The sequence below is a fragment of the Mustela erminea genome, chromosome 5 (genome assembly GCF_009829155.1).
Source record: "Mustela erminea isolate mMusErm1 chromosome 5, mMusErm1.Pri, whole genome shotgun sequence".
In the NCBI taxonomy this organism is placed as follows: domain Eukaryota; kingdom Metazoa; phylum Chordata; class Mammalia; order Carnivora; family Mustelidae; genus Mustela; species Mustela erminea.
Genome location: NC_045618.1, coordinates 113,727,837 through 113,741,176, shown reverse-complemented (window position 1 = coordinate 113,741,176; position 13,340 = coordinate 113,727,837). Strand labels below are relative to the sequence as shown.

At 36.8% G+C, this 13,340-nt stretch overlaps 1 protein-coding gene and 1 long non-coding RNA gene across 14 annotated transcripts in view; one reads left to right on the top strand and one right to left on the bottom strand.

The window, feature by feature from the left end:
• GPHN (gephyrin) overlaps positions 1-13,340 on the bottom strand; it is a 641,293-nt gene that overhangs the window by 125,261 nt on the left and 502,692 nt on the right. The gene's annotated exons all lie outside the window — the stretch shown is intronic.
• The window catches only part of LOC116591546, a 50,491-nt gene continuing 38,174 nt past the window's right edge, over positions 1,024-13,340 (top strand). The window contains exon 1 of the long non-coding RNA XR_004286045.1: positions 1,024-1,608. This is a non-coding gene — a long non-coding RNA (uncharacterized LOC116591546). The remainder of the gene's footprint in view (positions 1,609-13,340) is intronic.

Below are 13,340 nucleotides of genomic sequence, written 5' to 3'. Positions count from 1 at the left end.
AGCCACTGATAATGTGATGAAAGCTTCTTTAAACATAAGTTGCTCTTGCTGCTTTCAAGAGATTATCTATCTTTGACTTTTGACAGTTTGTCATGTGTTTTGGTGTAGGCCTTTTTGGATTCATCCTATTTGGAATATTTTGAGCTTCCTGAATTTTGATGTCCATTTATTTCCTTAAATTTGGGTAGTTTCCAGCTACTATCTCTTTATATAAGTTCTCCCTTTCTCTCTTCTCCTCTGGAACTCTCAGGGTGCATATATTAATTTGCTTAATGCTGTCCTATAAATTCCTTAGGCTCTCTTCACTTGTCTTCATTTGTTTCACTTTGCTCCTCTGACTTGATAATTTCAAATGATCTTTCTTCAAGTTCTTTCTTCTGCTTAATTAAGTCTGCTATTGAATGCTTCTAGTGAATTTTTCAATTCAGTTATTCTCCAGTTCCATAATTTCTGCTTGGTTCTTTTTTAATAGTTTCTGTGTCTTTGTTAATATCTCATTTTGTTCATGAATTGTTCTCCTGCTTTTGCCTAGCTATCTATCTGTATTCTCCTATAGATCATTTAGCTTCAAGAAAATTACTTTGAATTCTTTGTTAGGAAATTCATAGATTTCTGTTTCTTCAGGGTTGGTTTCTAGAGATTTATTTTGTTCATTTTTAAAAAAAATATTTTGTTTATTTGAGAAAGAGAGAGAGACAGAGAGAGAATAAGCAGGGGAAGGGGCAGAAGGAGATGGAGAGGGAGAAGCGGACTTCCCACTGAATGGACAGCCTGACACAGGGCTGGATCGCAGGACCCTGAGATCATGACCTGAGCCATAGTCAGACACTTAACCAGCTGAGCCACCAAGGTACTCCTATTTTGTTCATTTGATTGAGCCATATTTCTTTGTTTCTTCTTGTACGTTGTGATTTTTTTTTTCCTTCTGAGTTTTATGCATTTGGGAAAACAGCCACATCTCCCAGTCTTTATATACTGACTTTGTACAGAGGAAGATTTTCAACAAACAGCCCAGCTAGAGATTCTGAGGGTTTTATAACTTCTCTTGGCTGTGTATGTAATTTTCTAATCAGAGTTTGTTGGGTTCTTTTTCAGGAGTCCATAGTCTCTTGTTTCCTCTTCTATCTTCCTGTAGCACTGCAATCTTTCTGGTGTTGCAGCAGCAAGCCACCTACTCTCCTTTAATATCAATGGCCTCTTGGTATCCAAAGTATGCCAATTCAAGCACCCTAAGTCAAGAGAGACAGAAACCGATCCTTTGGATAGGCTTTCCCCAATCCCTAAACTGAACTGCTGCATATACTTGCTGTGTTCTTTTCTCTTCTACCTAAGGAATAAGTTGGAATTGGTTGCCTTCTTCCCATAACAGTGAGCCATGTCAGCTTCTGTACTATTTCAGACTCTCCAGTGTCACTGCAAGCTGCCACTCCTCTCACTTGCTTTCAGTGGCCCCTAGGCATGCAAACTATGCTGGTTTCATCAGCACTCCAAGTCAGATGAAACAAATCAGTTCCTTGGGCAGCCTTCAAACAACTAAAACATTGGATGCTTATTCTACTCTGATGATCATAGTGAGCTATGCTGACTAAGAAGGTGCAGAGATCATAGGTAAAGTAAAAATATTTCCTTCCCATTTTAATTCACCTTTGCTTGGCTTGTTCTTGGCTTTATATTTGCCTGTAGTTTGCAATTTATTAACTGGTTTGTGGAGTTCTCACAAATATTTTACGCCATATACTGCTGTTAAATTGGTGTCTCTGTGGAGAAAAGAGGGGTGGGACTTCCTATTCCATGATTTATTAACTTAATATTTTTAGCTATACCAGATAAAAATATTGACAATTAAGAGCCTAAAAAGACTGACTAAAAGTAATAAATGAGTCATACTTTTTCATATAAAATAAAAAAGCAAGATCAAATTTAAATTGAAGGTAAATATTGCTTATGAAATTGCTAGGTTTCGTAAACAAAGAAAAATGTTTGAGAACTTGGTAAATAAACTACAAGAAGATATATGAAAAAATCTGATTTATTTAGGAGATTAGATAAGAAAATTCCTAAGTACAGTCCTTATAAATAGTACCTCAATAAATATTTATGGAAGTGAATTGCTAATTATCTTTAGTTATATAAAGAAAAATTGAGTAAGTGATGATAAGCAGTTGTTGTCTGATCCAGTAAGTGCCAAAAAAGAGGGTAAGGGATTAGGTCACAGCCGGAGAGAATTAGGAAAAATTTCCTAAAAATAAGGATTATAAGAAATTAACATACTTCAAGGACTACTTCACAATTCTCTTTAAAATTTCTTCTTATAAAGGAAAAAAATATTCATTTTTTTTGGTGGGGAGTGAGGGGCAGAAGGAGAGGAAGAGAGAAAATCTCAAGCAGACTCCATAGCCAGCACAGAGCCCGAGGTGGGGCTCGATCCCACAACCCTGAGCCAAATCCAGAACTGGTCACTCAACTGACCGAACCACCCAGGCACCCCCCAAACTTCAAGTTTTTGGTGCTAGAAATTTAACTAGAAGACTTATCTATCTAGGATAAATTGAAAAGCATAAGACTAGAACCAGAAATTATGATAATACTTTAGGCAAAATGTTTTGAATCTGGTGACAGTAGTAAAAATGAATGAAGGAATTATAAGGGCCAGAATGAAACATGAAATAATTTAAATAGGAAGAGTAGTTAAGAAAAAATAGTATTGGTAACAAAAAGATTAATGTTTTGCTACTGTTCATTGTTTTCCTTCTCTGTTCCCATTCTCTTTTCTTACTCTGGATGTTCTGTTGTCACTTCCTTGCTCTGCCTGCCCAAGGTTTTCCTTTGACTTATTTACTCACTCACCCATTCCATCCAATTTATTGAGAGAGCCTTGGAAAAGTATGAGTGGATAAGACAGATGAGTTACTGCAGAGAGCTTAGGGTGGAGTGGAGGGAATTAAGTGGAGAAGGCAGAAAAGCACTATACTGTAAATAAGCTAGCATTAGAGTGAGAGAACTACAGAATACTAGAGGAAAACATAAGAGGGACACTTTGCTCAGATTTGGAAGGTGACAGAAAGCCTTTTTCTTAACTGCTTCTTCTGTTTATATTTCCTTAATGTCCTTAAAATTATTAATTTTCCTTAATATGTCCCAAATATTTGTATTGGATTTGTTTACTTGTTTGTTTACTTTAGGAAGAGAGAGAATCATAAAAATCATTAAGTTCAGTTGATTAGTATAAGACTAGCAAACTTTTACACAAAAAGTAGGAAAAGCAAAGTCTTATAGAAAGTTAAGAGCTACAGATAAACTAAATACCTAAAATTTTTCACTTAACAGTTCTGGTGGGTGTCTAGGTGGCTCAGTCAGTTAAACATCTATCTTCAGCTCAGGTCATGAACCCAAGGTCCTGGGATCAAGTCCTACATCTGGCTTCTTGATCAGTGGGGAGCTTGCTTCTCCCTTTGTCTCTCATGAGTAAATAAATAGAATCTTTAAAAAAAAAACAGTTCTGATAAGAATTTTAATGAATATTTATTTCATCTACATCCCACTGAACCCTGTTCTATTACATAATGAGTGTCCCCAATAAAATAGTAATGTTTTCAAGTAAACATGTCCTTAAGATAAAATTATTTTAAAATTAAAAGTTCATTAGAGACCTAGGATAAATGTGCTATGCTTTGAGAACTGGCAAAACAATCTGGAAAAAGAGTGGTTTGAAAAGGAAAGCAATGCTGAGTCAGTTTTGAAATCCAGCCATGGGAAATCTCTTACTTGAATAGTGTCTCAGCTGAATCATTATTCTAGTTTCTTGCTGCTAAAGTAGTAAAATCTCTTAATTCATTCAAAGGAGAAAGTCAATTCTGTTTTTATATAACCCAAAACTTGAAACCTCTATTTTACTTACTATATAATTTGTTCAAATAAGAATCTCCAGAAATCGGCATACAATTTTATGCATAGTTAAATGAAGAAGGATGCCTTCTTTTAGGCACCAAGTTAGGGTGCAAATTATTTTGCATTCTAGGAATATTTCTGCCTAGATAACTACTGTCGGCTATTACACTGAAATGACTTTACTGTTCTATGTCTTTATCAACACGACTTTATTAATTCAGAAAAGTATTGCCTGGGAAGATAAAATTTGCAAAAACTTTTATTATTAATTCTAGGAACTTCCTGAAAGACCCATTAACTCTTAAATAACATAAAAGATGTTATTTTTAAACCCTCACCCTCAAATCCTTGCATTAGAGGTGGCTTGAATGCTGTGTGGTACAGAGGTCTTTCTCAGGGAGTGAGGCATGTTGTGGGCACAGGGCCTGGTATCCACACTTCTCACTGTGGCCTACTGCCGGGCTGGCAAGTGGCCTGGACTGCCTGGCCGTGGGGCCTGGCTAGAGAAGTGGGAGGAAGGGCAGCTGTGAGGTGGGGGGTACCTGGTGTCTGGCACAGCAAATCAGAGTAGTTTCAAGTTTGACACTAATATGCTCGTTTCACTTCTGAAGGAAGAAAATGCAAAAGACATCTGTGTAATAAAAATTCCTTCAGAGATGAAATATACAGATACTGTGTGATTAGTTACTTTGTAAATATCTGGAATCTCTACCAGATACATGGCATAGCCTACTTCATTGTGAAAATGTACAAATACCCAAAATATAAATGTGAGCCTCATATTAACATCTAAAGGAAGACAGACTGGAAGACTTAATATTGTTAAGATGGCAGTACTACTCAAAGCAATCTATAGATTCATGGTTATACCTATCAAAATCCTGATGGCTTTTTTCTTTTCTTTTTTTCCCTCCAGAAATGGAAAAGCCTATTCTCAAATTCATATGGAATGGCCTCTAAGAGTTAAAATAATATTGAAAAAGTACAAAGTTGGAGGACTCTCACTTCCCAATTTCAAAAGTTACTACAAAACTACAGTAATTAAAACAGTACAGTACTAGTGTGAGGACAGAAATATAGATCAATGGAATAGAATTGAGAGTCCAGAAATGAATCATTATAGCTATAGTAAATTTATTTTTGACATGGATGCCAATACCAATCAACGGGGAAGGAATAGTCATTTCAATAAATGGCCCTGGGACAACTGAATAACTACATGTGAAAGAATGAAGCTGGATCTTTACCTCACACTATATACAAAAAATTAACTCAAAATGATTCAATAACCTAAATAGAATGTTTAAAACCATATAACTCTTTTTTTTTTTTTTTTAAGATTTTATTTATTCATTTGACACAGAGAGATCACAAGTAGGCAGAGAGGCAGGCAGAGAGAGAGAGAGGAGGAAGCAGGCTCCCCGCGGAGCAGAGAACCTGATGCGGGACTCGATCCCAGGACCCTGAGATCATGACCTGAGCCGAAGGCAGCGGCTTAACCCACTGAGCCACCCAGGCGCCCTAAAACCATATAACTCTTAAAAGAAAACATAGTAGTAAAGCATCATGACCTTGGATTTGGCAATGATTTCTCAGATAGGATACAAAAAACATAAGCAACAAAAGAAAAGTTAGATAAACTGAACTTAATTAAAATTAAAAACTTTTGTACAAAGGACATTATCAAGAAAGTGAAAAGACAACCTAGACAATGGAAGAAAATATTTGCAAATAATATATCTGATGAGGGTCTAGTACCCAGAATATATGAAGAACTTTTACAATCAATAGCAAAAGACAAACCAACCAATTAGAAATTGGGCAAAGATATACAAATGGCCAAAAAGCATATGAAAAGATGCTCCACATCATTACTCATTAGGGAAATGAAAATCAAAACCACAATGAGATAACACTTCCCTTCTACTTGAATGGTTGTAAGAAAAATTTAAGAAAGTCCTCGTTTGGGCAAAGATGTGGAAAAAGGATGTTTGGATACTGCTGTTGAGAATGTAGAATGGTTTAGCCACTGTGGAAAATAGTTTGGCAGTTCTTTAGAAAGCTGAACATAGAATTACCACATGACCAGCAATTCTATCTTCTAGGTAAATACCCAACAGAACTGAAAACAGGTACTCAAACAAATACATGTAGAGGCATGTTCAAAGCAGCACTATTCACAATAGCCAAAAGGTAAAACATCCAAATGTCCATCAACTGACCAATGCATGAATAAAATGTGGTATAAATACATAATAGAATATTATGCAGCCACAAGAGGAAATTAAGTACTGATACATGTTACAACATGGAGCTAAACAAAAGCAGCAAGACAAAGTCACCACGTATTATATTTATATAGAATTGTGTGATTCCATTTATTTAAAAAATCCCAAATCTTTAGAGAAAGAAAACAGACTGGTAGTTGCTGGAAGCTGGTGGTAGTGGAGAGTGGAGAGTAAGTACTTAATGGGTATGGGATTTCCTTTTGGGGTGCTGAAAATGTTTTGGAACTCAACAGAGGTGGTGGTTGCACAACAATGTAAATGTACTAAATATCACTGAATTATTTACTTTAAAACTGCTTTATTTTGTGTGAACTTCACCTCAGTTAAAAAAGATTGAAAGAAAGGACACTGATGTCTGGCTTTGTGTTTACTGAATTACTGTGTTTACTGAATTATTGTGACTCTGACAGCCACAGTAATTCTTTTATGTTTCAGAAACCAGAGAAACCTATTAATTAGAGAAATTATATACCCTGTATTCCTAAGGACAGTTAGTTTAGATAGCATCTAAAACATTACCTGAAGACTTCATTCTTAGAATAGAAGATGATACATTATATCTGACTCCAGTGGAATTTGAGTAAGAATGAAGTGAAATGTATTGCTTTAGTCATTTTAGATTTGGAATGACTAGTTTCTTTGAAAAATATAGCTCCTTATCTCTGCCTCGTTGTTTACGTTGGTGTTAACACAATCTTTTTATACTTTCTGGGCATGCATTCTGATGCCTGAAGACTGCAGCTAAATGAGCTACCAAAAATCAATGTGTTCAAATAACAATTTGAATTGAATATGTTCAAATAACAATCTTTATTTCTGGGGATCCCTGCAGGGTAGCGCTGGCCCTTTGTTCAACTTGAGCTCTGCTTGGGTTTTAATTGATTTTGCATATATGCAAATGTTATTCTGTAAAATAAGGCCAAAATAACACACACACACACACAGACACACACACACACACCTTGCCTGGCTACGTGCACCAATCCTAAACTATTTATTCATGATTTTACCCAATTCTAATCAAACTGCCATGGTGAAAAACTCAACTTAAACCTAGCTTCCAAATATCATAAACACCTCAATGTTAAATGCACACTGAAATGCTACCAAGATTCTGTTAAGGCAGAACTCTCCCCTACTATGAAAACTTATTTGTGGAGAGTCAGCATTGAACAATCATAGAGGCCGTAGGGAGACCCAGTCAAAACTAACCTTCTCAACAAAGCCCAACCCTTGATTTGATAACAGCAAGTTTCTCTGAGGCCCCTTGAGCCTCCTACTTTGGGGAATGGGAGTGTCCCTAATTACTACAATGAAGTAAGAAAGTCTCATATTAGCTTGAACTCTTGTTTTTTTTTTTTAAGGACCTCTTTGATAATTGGATCAGACATGAAAAAGCTTTTATCCTTGGTGGAAATGTGTCTTATTCCCAACAACACTACTATCTGTCTTGTCTATACTTGTTATTTTGTTTGTTTGTTTTTGTTAAACCTCTGTAAAGGGACAATTCATGTGGAAAAGATGGACATAGACCCCAATGAATCTATTTTGCAAACTGGCCTCAGGAATTGAGAGGGTCAGCTTTCGTCTTAAAGTGGTGTCTTTCTGATAAACTTTGCCCTGGGTCCACATCTGAGAATTTTCCTTCTTCTTGTTTTGTTAGTGAGAGTCTGGCTATTGGAGAAAGCTCTCTTTCAAACCTTTCCATGTTCTGGAATGGTAAATATGTTAGTCTGTAGTGTGATCACCCAGCCATTAGGTTGGGGAGCCTGATGCATGAGGTGCCCAAGCAACACTCTTGGCTGGTCTATTCACAGGTTCTCAAGTTTGTCTTGTCTAAATCTAAATGTGTCCCTCCCAGACCATGTTCCTACTTCTTCCATGTATTTATGCTATAACCCAAATTTGTGCAGTTATACTTAATTTCACCTAGGATAATTTAGAGTTACAGTGGCACTCTGGGGAACTTTCAATCTTAAACAAAATTGTTTGAGAGGCACTATCGAACAAAAATGGAACAAAATTCTAAACATCCAATGGGCTTTATGTTTTGGTTATATGAGGAAATATCCAAAAGAAATTCAGATCCAAAACTGCTTCCAAGGAATTCCTTGGCCAAGGTAAAATAAAGGTGTGAAAAATGTGTAATGCCTCTTTAAATCCTCCCAAACCACATCTTGAATTTAGTGGGTTTTATCCTATCATTTATCTTTCTCCATCTATACTATTCCATTTCCTTCTGCTCCACCTTGCCCTCTGTTTCACTCCTTTTCCCTTTTGGCTGGCCACAAACTTCCAAAGCTCAGTTACCTCTTAAACTTCCTTCAGAACAGAAAAAAGCTCTCTATGGTTGATTTTAAGCTCTGTTCTTCCTCTAAACTGAGAGTATCAATGATTTTCCAAAGCCTAGGAAGGATAGCACTGGGTCTTACATGTAAGTGATGAATCACTAAATTCTACTCCTGAAACCAATAGTACACTTTATCTTAACTAACTAGAATTTAAATAAAAATTTGAAGAGAGAAAGAAACAAACCACTAAGCCTAAAAAGGAGAGAATGGGATTTGCAGAGAAAGAATAATTTTAAGAATATACAATCCAAGGCTTCCATATCTGAAAGTAGCTCATATGCAATAGAAGCTTGAGATGCAAAAAATTCCATGGCAAAGGCAGAAAAGGAAGAACCTGAATCGCATAAGAAATTAGAGGGGTTTTGAAAACCAAAAGAAGTTGGTCAAGGTCTTTTGGAGTTTTCCTGAGAAAACAGATTGGGCTCTGATTTAGTGTTATAGCAAAGAAAGGATGAGGACATTGGAGACTTCCGGGAGTAGCTCTTTAACACCTTTAGACAGCACTCAGGAATAGACCTTAAAGCAGATGTGACTCCTAACGTTCTCCTTGTTTTTTTCTTTTTTCTGTAAGCAGTCTTAAGACACAAATAGAGGATTTTGTATGTAAGCAAAAAACTAATATGGAAAATAATAACATTGCCAGGCTTCTAGCACTTTGCGGAATATTGAGAATTTTACAACAACAACAAGCTCAATAAATTGTTGGCCTTACAGATAAAACAACTAGATGCTCTTATCAGGCTCAGTAAATCCTGAAAGAAGGAGTCCTTTGATAGAGATACTTATAAATACTATATATAAAGACATTGAAAAAACAACTATTTTATCTTAGTCAAGAAACCAAAGGAAAAAAACAAGTGTGTTAATGAAGACGCTCTGAGGGAGAGCATCTTCCTAATTTTTTGTTCTACCCTTTAATTCCCAAAGAGAAATTTCTCTAAATTTTCAAGAACAACCTCACAAGCTTTTTGTTGTTGTTATTGATATCGGCATACAATATCAACCTTAAACTCTACCACTGTTACACAATCTCTCTCTCGCAATAAAAACTACCTATTGGTAAGTATCTCTAATAATCTTCTGATAGGTTCCATTTATAACCATGATCCTTAGGTATTAAAAGAGGAATATTCTTCCCTCCTCTGTGATAACTGCAAACTTGGTAGATGTATATTGTATAAATGAAATTGCTAGATTAAGTATTAATCTAGCAATTAATTAAATATTCTCCTAATGGTCTCTTCCTTGAAATCCCTGAGGACTGCCCTATTTGTAATGAGATTATAGCTAATTTGAATATTGATTTACCAGTACCTTTGTGTTTAGACACAAGTCCAATGGAAAGTCCCAAGGAAATGCCGGAACTTTTTCACTTTGTGGGCAAAAATTCAACTTATAATATAAGGATTACTGGGGCTGAACCCATTAAGATTCAAATCAGCCATCTAAACCTTTACCCCAAAGTACAAAATACTCTCTTAAACCAGAAGCTAAAGAAACACTAAAAGTATTAGGTGAAATGTACTTGTTTTTTTCTTTTTTAGATTTGAAAGAGAGAGAGAGCACACATGCAAGAAAGAGAGTATGAACAGGAGGGGCAGAGGGAGAGGGAGAGAGAACCCCAAGCAGATTCTGCACTAGTGCAGAGCCCAATGCGGGGCAAGATCCCACGATGCTGAGATCAGGAACTGAGCTGAAATCAAGAGTTGAATGCCCAGAAAACTGGGCCACCCAACTACTCCACATTGTACTTATTCTTGTAGCACTTCTATCCTCCCAATCAAAAAGCCTAGTGGGTGGAGATATAGATTTGTTCAGTACATCAGGCCTATAATAGAACAATCATATCCCACTTTCATATAGTACTAATCCCCAAACTTCTTTTACCTTCACTGCCTCTTGAGGCTGCATATTTGGTGGTGTGGATTTATGCTGTATTTTCTTTAATGACCCTTTGGGTGAAAATAGTCAGTATATGCCTTCTCCTAAGAAAACCAACAATATACCTGGACTGTTAAGTTCCAGGGGTTTCCTGAAACACTCTCCTACTGTTCACAAGTCCTCAATTAGGACCTAAAGGACTATATTTCCCCGGGATTCTACTCTTATTCAATATGTGGGTAACTTTTTATGTTCTAAAGACGGAGTGAGCTCTAAGCCTGATTCCATTTGTCTACTTAAACTGTTTTAACTCATAAAGAGAATAAAGTTTCTTAAGTTACACTTTTGTATAGAAGTTCATTACCAAAAATATGTTTTATCTCAAGGAAGTAAATTTCAAAATCTCATAAATATCCTGAGTTTGCCTTTCCTTTTCTGAGGAAGTTTTAGTTGAGACTATTAACTTTATCATAGTGCTATTTTCCCATACCATATGTGATATAAAAATTTATAAGAAATATATATTTGGTCATTCAGATAAAATATATTTCTGAGATATATTTGGTCTTCATCCTCAGTTCCTAAATGTATCTCAGAGCCTTAAGATGAAAAGAGTATCTTATTATTTCTTATTATTAATGATTGGTGACTTTTGGACCCCACCTAAGGGCAGGGGACTGATTTCCAAGAGGATCAACCATGTGATTAGAGGGCTGGAACTTTCAGTCCCACTCCCCAACCTCTGGGGAGGGAGAGGGATTGCAGGTTGAATTAGCCAGTTGCCAATGACTTAGTCAGTCATGACAATGTAACAAAGTCTCTACTAAAAACCCAAGAAGAACTTTTTGGCCCTTCTTTTTTTTTTTTTTTTAAAGATTTTATTTATTTATTTGACAGACAGAGATCACAAGCAGGCAGAGAGGCAGGCAGAGAGGGAGAGAGAGGAGGAAGCAGGCTCTCCGCGGAGCAGACAGCCGGATGCGGGGCTCGATCCCAGGACCCTGGGATCATGACCTGAGCCGAAAGCAGAGGCTTTAACCCACTGAGCCACCCAGGCACCCCTGGCCCTTCTTTTAAGGAGAGCTTCCACACTTGGAGAATCAGGATGCTTCCACATGCTGCTGAGCCAGGCCTCAAGCTCCAGAAGGGCAGAAGGTCCTTTGTTCCAGGGCCTGCCCTATGGTTTCTCTTCATCTGGCTGTTGATTTGTATCCTTTATCACAACTTTTAATAAACTGGCAAATGAAAGTGTTCCCTGAGTTCTGTAAGCCACCTTAGAAAATTAATAGAACCTAAGGAGGAGGTTACTGGAACTTCTAACCAGTAGCTGGTTGGTCAGAGGCACGAATAACAGCTTGGGGCTTGTGACTGGCATCTGAAGTGGACTATGGAAGGCAGTTTTGTAGGACTGAATCCTTAACCTGCGGACTCTGCTGCTATTTCTGAGTATATAGTATCAGAATTGAGTTGACTTCTTGGATATTCTGTTGGTGTCTGAGAATTACTTGGGTGTTGTGTGTGGCGGGACACCCCCATTAAGTTTGAATTGGACTGGGAACCCTAAAAGATCACAGAAAGAATAAACTCAGGTTTATTATCAACAAGTATTGATATCAACAGGTATCAACAGTTTTGATAATTTTTGGAGGAGCAAAAAGAAAGTTACCTCTTACTTAGAAAAACATTACCAAAGTTAACTCCTCCTTGGACAATTCTAGATGAATTCCAAGTTCTGAATTTTAGAAGTTAAGTGTATTCTTCTCTTTTTTTATTAACATATAATGTATTATTTGTTTCAGGGGCACAGGTCTATGATTAATCAGTCTTATACAATTCACAGCCCTCACCATAGCACACACTCTCCCCAGTGTCCATCACCCAGCCACCCCATCCCTTCCACCCCCTTCTTTTCCTTTCTCTAGGATCTACTGATGTTTTGTTTTGACAGATTTCTATATATGCTAAAAAAGAAGTTGATTACAGGTATACCTTGTATTATTGCATTTCACTTTATAAAGCTTTGCAGATATATATTTTTTCTTTTTAACAAATTAAAAGTATATAGCACCTCTGCCTCAAGTGAGTCTATTGGTACCACTTTTTCCAACAGCATTTGCTCAATTCATGTCTCTGTGTTATATTTTGGTAATTATTTCAAACTTTTTCATCATTATTTCATTTGTTATGGCAACCTGTGATCAGTGATTACAACTTGCTGAAAGCTCAGAGGATGGTTAGCAATTTAGCAATAAAGTACTTACTAGACTACAGTATAGTATAAATATAACTTTTGTATGCAATGGGAAACAAAAAATACATTTGATTCTCTTTATTGTGATATTAACTTTATTGTGGTAGTCTGGGACCACATCTACAATATCTCTGAGGCATGTTTGCACAATTTTCTTTACCTAGGCTACAAATTGGAAATGTTTTCCTTGAGAATAGAAATGAAATAGTTTATTTCATTCAGTAAATAAACTAAAAAATGATTAAAGTATAAGGGACAGGACAGGCATACAAGAAGAATTAGTTATAGTTACCTTGCCCAGAGGGAATTCAGAGAACATGTCACAGAGAAGCTTGAACTGAGTCTTAAAGGATAACTAAGAATTTTCTAGCTCAACATCACTCATCATGATGGAAATACAAATCAAAACTACTATTGAGATATCACTTCACACCTGTTGGAATGGCTAAAATGACCAACAAAAGAAACAACAGGGAGGACACGGAGAAAGGGGAACCCTCTTTGACTGTGGGTGGGAGTACAAACTGGTGCAGCCACTCCAGAAAAGAGCATGGAGTTTCCTCAAAAAGTTAAAAATAGAACCACCTTGGGACGCCTGGGTGGCTCAGTTGGTTGGATGACTGCCTTCGGCTCAGGTCATGATCCCGGAGTCCTGGGATCGAGTCCCGCATCGGGCTCCCA